Here is a 9,671-nt window from a genome sequence, read left to right as displayed (position 1 = left end):
CCAATTTCTTATACCTTGCCAAGAGATTTTATTATTATTATTTTATTTTACTTGTCATATAACATATTCCCACCTTACTTCCAAAACCCCCAATTTACAATCTTCATAACCAATAATAAGAACATACTTCCCTGCAATTCCTTGAGAAGACGACCCGAGGTTTGAATACTCGGTTATCAATTTCAAAGGGATTTGTTACTTGTGACAACCAAAATGTTTGTACGAAGGGATTTTTGTCGGTTTAGAGACTATATCTACAACGCGACTATTTTTATGACATTCTTTACTGGCAAAAATCCTAACGTCAGCGCTCTTAGAGGAAAGCGTTCAACATTCAAAAAGGTTCTACAAAGAAAGGAATCGACAAAATGCTCGAGTTCGGCTTCACTAGAGAAAGTTCGAAGTCAAGGACTCGACCTCAAAGCAGAAGACTGAGCTCGAGCAGGGGCACTGTTTACACCCTGGGCCGAGCTATCCGACCCGAGATGTTCAGATGACAAAGCGACCGACCTCTTCAGGTCAGGCTATCCGATCTCTTCTCAAAGAGGTCGGCCAAATCGACAGGAAAGCCTAATAAAGGGCTCAAATATGGGAACACGACTCAAATCCATAGGCTGCCCAAGCTTATAGAGTTAAGGGTGGTTCCCTGGAAGATAAGCTGACCTCAACTCAAAGATAAAGATAAGATAAGATAACTAACTTATCTTATCTAGAAAGGTCACTCTACAACCACTATAAATACACTGGAGCACCCAGGTATAACTTATTCTCTGATTTTACTAAAAACCTGCTTAATACCCGTGCTAACTTAAGCATCGGAGTCTCTTGCAGGTACCCCCACCCTCCGGTGACCAAGGATCATAAGTGCAGCCAGTCCAACAAGTCAGACACAACAGCTCCGGCCGCCACCAGCCAGCCGGACACGTCATCTCCGACCAGTACAGAAGATCTCATCCGAGATCGGCCTACAGTTTCAGGTAACCCTCGGAATAGTGGCCATCCTGAAAAAGGAAGGGAAAGAGGGAAAGCATTAAACCCAAAGAATCATCTCAACAAAAACATATAAGTGAAAGGTAGTGCCTAAAAGGAATAGTGTAACAAATTGATCATATAGGTATGGGTCACAACGCTTGGCATGGGATGCAAGAGGAAGTAAAGCATGCAATATGGCATGAGAAGAATAATCTCAATCATCCATAACAAAGAGCAAGTCATGTTCAATGAGTATCTAATTAGCAAGCATACACTCTAAGCAAGCAAAGTGGACTCAATGCATTTAGAAGAAAGCAAGTGAGTGAGGAGGAAGCACCAAATTGAAGGTACATGATTAAAATAAACCATAATGACATTCGTACATTTCCTCGAACACTTGGCGTGCAGTTATCAAGCAATGAGCAATTATGAGATACTCAACCAATTAGAAGACCAAAATGAAATAACAATCATCACATAACATCACCTACTGACAAAGATAATGAAAGGCAACAAGAAGATCTATTAAAGCAAATTAAAACTCAAATTCAACATCCATGGAAAAGTAAGAAAAAGGAAAAGTAAACAAATAAAAAGTAAGTAGTATAATCATGCAACTAAAAGAGAAAATAAGTGAAACAATAAGAAACATCTAACTAGAGAAAGAGAGTATGCAAAGAAAGTAAGAGATGAGATATAGAAGAAGTAGAACCTTGAGAAGTGTAAAAGAACAAGGTAGAATTTTCTTTTTGTATAAATGAGAAAGAGATAGAAGAGATGTAGTGCCACTGGAGGTGGTGGTGGTTGCCGGTGAGTAGCCGGAGACGGTGGTGGTGGGATGTGGAAGAGAAAGAAGAGAAGAAAGGTGATGGAAAAAGAAGAAGAAAGAAACAAGAAAGAAGGTGGGAGAGGGATAGAAGCAGGGCACGCTGGCTTTAAAACTAGTTCGCGCAACCGGGGCGCGCGCGCACGGTGCGCTGGCGCGCCAGTGAGGGTGGAGTGAGGGACGCGTACGCGTCCAGGGCGCGTACGCGTGAAGTTAGTTGGGCGCCTGGCATAGAGTTGGCACAAAGTAGGCCTAACACTCGGGTTAATTGTACCAGAGTTGGCATGCAGCACAGGCGTGCGGACGCGCCAAGTACGCCTGCGCGTCAGTGCAGGCATAGAATAGGCACACTTATGCCACAACTCTCTGGTTTTTGTACCAGGGAGTTCATATTGCGCAACCGGTGCACGCGCACAGTGCGCTTGCGCGTCGATGGCCAAGTTGCAGTGGGCGCGCAGGTGCCATGCATGCTGGCGCGTGGGTGCCTGACACGAAGTGGGCACAAAGTGGGCATAAGTCTCGGGTTTTTGGACCAGGAGTATGAAATGCACCACCGGCGCGCACGCGCACAGTGCGCTTGCACGCGGATGCCCCCTTTTCCCTTGTTTTTTTTTAACATAGAAAGGGCTATTCTAACACATACTTGGCAGGTGTTTAAGCTAGTAGTCAAAGAGACATTCATAAATTCATGCACTATTCAAAACATTGCATTCTCTCTACTTCAACAATTCTTCCATATCAAAATGATTAAATCTATATAAACATCCTAGTTATCCAACAAGATCAACAAAACTAGCATTCCTATGCAATCAACAACATCAAGAAGTCACAAAATTTACAAAAAATCTAGAGCTAAAAGCAAGAAGGTATTCACAAGGAAGATCTTACCACGGTGGGGTGCCTCCCGCCAAGCACTTTTCTTTAACGTCCTTAAGTTGGACGGTCAGTCACTCAAGCTTCTCCTCCTCTAGGTGCATCCGTTAATAGGAACACCTCTAGCTCTTTTGGAAACTTGTAGCCATGGTACTTCTTCACTCTATGTCCATTCACCTTGAAAGTTGCTTCACTTTTAGGATCAAACAATTTCATCACTCCATAGGGCTTTATCTCCTTCACCTTGAAGTGTCCTTCCCATCTAGAACAGGGCTTGTCGGGCATGAATCTAAGCCTCAAATTGTAGAGGAGAACCTCATTACCTTCTTGAAAATCCTTTTTCCAGATGTGATGATCATGAAATGCTTTAGTCTTTTCCTTGTAGATCCGGGCATTCTCATATGCTTCGTTCCTCAAACACTCGAGCTCCTCTAGCTGTAATTTCCTGGCCACACCCGCCTTGGTTAAATCCATGTTGCACTGCTTTACTGCCCAATAGGCTTTATGCTCAATCTCCACCAGAAGGTGGCATGCCTTACCATAGACGATCCGGAAGGGACTCATCCCTAACAGAGTCTTGTAGACCGTTCTATACGCCCATAGTGCATCTCCTAGCCAGAGGCTCCAATCCTTCCTTTGTGGATTTACCACTTTCTCCAAGATTCTCTTAATCTCCTGGTTGGACACTTCTGCTTGTCCGTTGATCTGTGGGTGATAAGCAGTGGCAACCTTATGAAATACCCCATAGCACTTGAGCAGTACCTCTACTTTCCTGTTACAAAAGTGGGATCCTTGGTCGCTCACGATTACTCGTGGCGACCCATAACGGCATACAATGTTATTTCTAACAAAAGAAATGATGGTGTTGGCATCATCAAGGTGGGTAGGTATTGCTTCTTCCCACTTTGACGCGTAGTCAATCGCTAACAGAATATACAGATACCCACTTGAGTTGGAGAACGGTCCCATAAAGTCAATACCCCACACATCAAATATATCACAGAACAACATAGGTTGCTGAGGCATCTCATCCCTTTAGGACGTGTTTCCCGACTTCTGAAACTGGTGGCAAGACACACAGAATCGGTTAGTATCCTTGAATAAGGTTGGCCACCAGAATCCACAATCCAACACCTTTTTAGCGGTCCTTTGTGGGCCAAAGTGGCCACCACATTCGGAAGAATGGCAATCTTCAAGAATGGGTTGGATTTCAGATTCCGGGACACAACTTCGAATTACTTGGTCCACTCCTCTCTTCCACAAGTGAGGGTCATCCCAAATGTAGTAATTGGAATCACTCCTTAACTTGTCTCTTTGGTGTTTAGAAAAGTAAGAAGGGAAGAGTTTTGCATCCAAGTAGTTCGCAATTGGGGCAAACCAAGGAAAGCTATCCGACACAGCATGCAAACTATTCAATGGGAATGAGTCATTGATCGAAAATAGGTCAAATTTTAAATTCTCAAGGCGGCTTAAATGATCCGCAACCAAGTTTTGAGTCCCACTCCGGTCCCTAATCTCAATGTCGAATTCTTGCAAAAGCAAGATCCAACGTATGAGTCTAGGTTTTAACTCATTCTTTGTCAATAAGTACTTCAAAGCTGCATGATCTATGTATACCACTATCTTGGACCCTAGCAAATAAGATCTGAATTTATCTAAAGCATGAACAATAGCTAGGAGTTCCTTTTCTGTAGTGGTATAGTTGGATTGTTGATGCACAAAAACTTATTTCTCAACAATTTTCCTTCGGAAAGTATACCGAATTGTCGTCAAGTAAAAACTCACAATAGAGTGAGGTCAAATCCCACAGGGATTGATTGGTCAAGCAACTTTAATTAGAGGAATGTTCTAGTTGAGCAAAGCAGAATTTGATTTGAGATTTGCAGAAAATTAAATGGTGGGAAAGTAAAGAGCAGAAAATGTAAATTGCTGGAAATAAAGAGCTGAATGTAAATGGCGAAAAGTAAATTGCAGAATCTTAAATGGGAATGGGGAAGATGCTCATAAAAGTAAATTGCAGAAATTAAAGAGAATGGGTAAGATCAGAAATGGGGAATTCATTGGGCTTAGGAGATGTTGCATTCTCCGGATCAAGTTCATTTTCATCTCTTCCTCGATCAATGCGTTCATTGATCTCCTTGGCAATCTTTAGTGATCGAATTACAATTCCTTGTAATTCAATCTCTCAAATCTTGATCAATAGCCAATTCCTTGGGCAATTGCTCATGAGAAGAGATGAAGTATGGTCACTAATTATACCACATGCATTCCCAAATCAAGTGTTGGTAGAATTATAGTCACCATATCCATCCAACCCCAATTTGGTCCAGCATGAGAAAGCATTTCTAGCATGATCTCTTCATTCCTCTTCCAAGGTTCAGAAGAGATCCAAGTATGAATAGCTTCTTTTTCAAGATAACTACCCAATTAGATGAAGATTGAAAGCTTTCTAGTAAAATCAAGAGAAAAGATAGAAGAAGAATAATGAAAACTAATATTGATCCATCAAATTACAACAGAGCTCCCTAACCCAACGAAAGGGGTTTAGTTGTTCATAGCTCTGAAAATCGAAAACAAAGATGGAAAATACATTATGAAAAATAAAACTAGAAGTGCAGAGAAAGTAAAATTATACAGAGAGTAGTTCTCCAATTTCCAACTCCCCCCCTAAAAGCTCTTTCTAATTCAAAACTACCCCTATATATACTACTCTTCTGATCTTCTAGTTAGTTCTCCAAGTCTTGGATATGAGCCTTTGGATCTTGAGTTTGAAGCAGTTATCCTCTTCATTGGGCTTAGCTTTACTTGCAGAGAGAAAGTGTGAAGTAGGCAGGGTCTTTAGCTCAGGACGTTAGTGGCGTTAACGTTAAGTGAGAGTGTGGGTTCGAGAACGTTAGTGACAATCACCTTTTTCACTAACGTTCCTAACCCAAGGATGATCCACGTTAACTTCAACGTTAGTGGCACCAACGTGATCACTAACGTTGCCTCTTGGTCCTTCGCACACGTTATTGGGACTCACCTTTTCCAATAACGTTGAGAGTCCTCCCTTCCTCCTACGTTAGAGTCCACGTTAACTTAGTTATCGTGGCTCTTAACATAGGCTTGCCAATCCTTCGAGAACGTTAGTGACACTTACCTTTGTCACTAACGTTCCAAGATGCCCCTACTTCCCACGTTAGAGTCCACGTTAACTAGGTTAACGTGGCTTCTAACGTGGTGTTGATAGCCATCTCCAACGTTAGTGACAAAGGTGAGTGTCACTAACGTTGGCTCATCATCTCCTTTATCCACGTTAGCTTCCACGTTAACTAAGTTAACGTTGGAGCTAACGTTGCTCATAGTGGCTTGTGGTGGTACATCCCAACGTTAGTGACAAAGGTAAGTGTCACTAACGTTGGCGATCACTTGCCTTCTCCACGTTAGCTTCCACGTTAACTAAGTTAATGTGGCAACTAACGTGGCTTATTGTGGCTTGGCCAACGTTAGTGACAAAGGTGAGTGTCACTAACGTTGGCTTCTCTTTTGCTTCCCAACGTTAGAGTCCACGTTAACTGAGTTAACGTGGCTCTTAACGTAGCCACTTATGAGTTTGGTCCAACGTTAGTGACAAAGGTGAGTGTCACTAACGTTGGCCTTATTTCTTTCTTCCACGTTAGGGTTCACGTTAACTTAGTTAACGTGACTCTTAACATAGGCTATTATGGCTTTCGAGGACGTTATTGGCGATTACTTTTCTCATTAACGTTGCAAGTTAGCTCCCATTCCACGTTAGTGGTCACGTTAGTTAGACTAACGTTACTGCTAACGTGGTTCTTCCTTGCTTCCTTTGTCCTGAAATCAAACAATAAAGTGCATCAAAGTTCTAATCCAAGTCATGAGACATGCATCATCCAATTTGTCATATAATTCATGCAAAATTCTTATGAAATCATGTAAAGTGCACCATGTTTGCTTGAATCAAGATGTAAGTGAAATTTTACCAAAAACTTGCTTATTTCCTAAGAAAATGCATCAAACTACCCTAAAACATTAAAGAAAAGGTCAGTGAAACTGGCCAAAATGCCCTGGCATCACAACACCAAACTTAAAGCTTGCTTGTCCCTAAGCAAGTACTGGAACAAGAGAATGATGAATGGAATGCCAAGAGGAACGAGTCATTGTTGTGGAAGTCATGTCCTTGGTTTTATGGTGGTTTCATGCATAGCAACTTAGGTTCATTCCTTCACTGGCTTTCAGATCTTTATCATGTCCTAGAATACTCACTTGATTGTATCCCATGAGACTTTTATTCATTGATCCTTTTTGTTATTTCAGGGCTTGTTTGTGTTCTTAGACTAGGTGCTCTATGAGGGGGCGACTCTTTAAGATAAGCTTTCAGCCAGTACTCCCGAACTAGTTGGTTCAAGGTGCTAGGTGTTAAGACACCCCTAAGGACTTACTCCCTCAAGTCTCTTTCCCCCATACATACACACCATAGGCACATGGTTTGTTATTTTCTTTCTTGAGACCTTGGTGTCCAGCACCTCTTTGGGTTACTAAGCGTTCTGTAGCAAGGGTTACTCTTGATAGTGGACTTTCAGCTGATAATCCCGGGTTAGTTAACCCAAGTTACCAAGTGATAAGGCACCCCTAAGAGCTTATTCATCCAAGTAAATCCCTTACACAGGAACACCACAGACACTTCCCTCAAGATTCAAACCCTTGGTGCCTAGCCTTATTTCTTACTCTTTTTCTTTTGTTTTTAATGTTCATTTTTCTTTCCCTTTTCTTATTGGGATCTTGTTATTTAGCTAGTCTCATGGGGTGTGTTTCAAGCATATGATTCAGGACAGATAGTTGCCTTCCCACCTTATTGGTGAACCAACTTAGCTAATCTATTATCACCCCATAAAATTAGGAACTTACTCCACAACTTGAACTCCCACCTGGTCTTTGATAACACACATTCTCTTTTTATTTGATTAAAAAGGAGACAAGCATACAAATAAGCAAGGTACAAATGCAGTGACATGAAGACTAGCAAGCATAGACCTAAGTAATGAAAAACTTAAAGGCATAATTCAAAATCCTAACTACCATGGAACATGTTCTATTTCATACATAATTTTCCTTATTTAAAACTTGAAAAATATGGATCAAAGAGGGAACTCGACCACCTTTTATTCATGGGGTTGCCCATGCTCTTCCTCTTGCTTGTCTTCTTGGTGTTTTTCTTGAGTGCTTGTACTCCCACTTCCCTTGCCTTTTCCAATCAACTTCTTCCAAAAACCAGCATCTTCCATCTTCTTTTTCAGTGTTTTCTTCTGCTGTTTCACCTTCCTTTCCTCTTGTTCTGTGAAGTCTTTTGGATCTCATCATACCTAGGGATTGCAGAGTGTAGATTATGCATATGACTAGACATATAGTTCAACTTAGCTTGAGTGTTTATGTTGAACTCCTCCCTATGTAGTTGCCGTCCTTCCTTAAGTACACTGAACTCATTGAATGCCTTCGTCTGAGCTAGCTGGCGTTGGTTGAGTTCTTGAAGGCGTTTATCTTGATGCTCTTGCCTTTCAGACACTTGATTGATGGCTTGAGTGAGCTGGGAATAATATTCCATTTGCTGTTTCTGCCACTCCCCTTGTTGATTCATCCAATTAGAAAGGAGCTCTTCTTGACGATCCATCCTTTGAGCTTGAATGTGCAGTTGTTGTTCTTGTCCCTCCATATAACTCCTTGCTAGTTCCTCAATGGCTCCATGAATGTGATTCAGGTTTATGTTGGTTGGGTCATAATATTCTCTTTGTTGGTGTTCTTCCTGATGAGACTCTTCTTGGTGAGCTCCTCCTTTTGGTTTTGGATTTCCTATGTGAGGTCTTCTTTGTTGTTGGGTTGGTGTCACATGAGTTAGACGCTGAAACATAATTAGCCTCCCAGGATTTAACCAATCTGGGTTGCTATCCTCGAAGATAACCTTGACCTTCGTGCACAGTCTGAGGATGGTGCTGGGGTACCAAAGCCTGGTACCCGAATCAATCTTCTCAGCTGACTCTTGAATCCCCTCAGCTATAAGTTCGTGCACATTGATATCTCCACCTTGTACTAAGCAATGTACCATAGTAGCTCGAGTGACGTTGACCTCGGAATTATTCGCTGCTGGGAGGATAGATCTCCTCACGAGTTCAAACCATCCCTTGGCTTCAGGGCTGAGATCTCCTCTCTTGATGAACCTGGGTCTCTTATCCGCATACCTTTCCCAGTTAGCTCCTATAACACATATGTCATTCACAATTTTTTCGAGTTCATCATCGTCAGTGTTCTTGCTTACTCTTGCTTGATAACCAAGCTCATCAAAATGTGGTGATTTCAACTGAAGAGTTCTTGTTATAGCATTGGGGCTGAAGTCCACCTCTCTTCCTCTTACGTAACTTTTGAAGGTGGGAGCCTTGGTTTTGTCTTCTCTGACCACATTTGCATAGAACTCTTTGATGAGGTTTGCATTTATCTTCCTCTCCGGGTTCGTAAGCCTTTGCCAACCCCTTTGTTCAATCTTCTCTCGAATCTGTGGGCACTCATCCTCGTCAATTTGGAATGTTAACTCAGGCAGTATCTTCTTGAGCTTTATCCGTTCGAATTCGAGTTCATGAAATGCAGTTTTGAATCTCTTCTCATCGAAAGGAATGCTCTCCACTGGTTCCTTCCTCTTTTGCCTCTTGGAGCTTGATGATGCCATGAGTTTGAGTTGATGTGTGAAGAGGGTGGAAGGTACGGAGAGATGAGGAATTCGGTTGGTTAGGACAAGGTGCGATGAAGAGATTTGGAATGTGAAGGGGAAGTACAGACTAGGATTCACTTATATAGGGAAGTGATGAGGGAATGAAAGGTGTGGATTGATGGAGTAATTATTTAATGGACGGTTGGGGTTTTGCATGGGGTGAGCACAAGGATCACCAACTTTATGAATGGATTAGTTCAGTTTCCAAGCTTGTTATTCTTCCAATGTTGCATGGCATCCATT

General features: G+C 42.0%; 1 pseudogene; it reads right to left on the bottom strand.

Moving 5' to 3' along the window:
* Positions 1–7,833: 7,833 nt before the first annotated feature.
* Positions 7,834–9,386, bottom strand: LOC148577805 (uncharacterized; annotated as a pseudogene).
* Between the last annotated feature and the right edge of the window lie 285 nt (positions 9,387–9,671).

The sequence above is a fragment of the Arachis ipaensis genome, chromosome B1, assembly GCF_059453495.1.
Source record: "Arachis ipaensis isolate K30076 ecotype BB chromosome B1, ASM5945349v1, whole genome shotgun sequence".
In the NCBI taxonomy this organism is placed as follows: Eukaryota; Viridiplantae; Streptophyta; class Magnoliopsida; order Fabales; family Fabaceae; genus Arachis; species Arachis ipaensis.
Note: the sequence above shows the minus strand (reverse complement) of the source record. Positions and strands in the feature narration are given on the sequence as shown.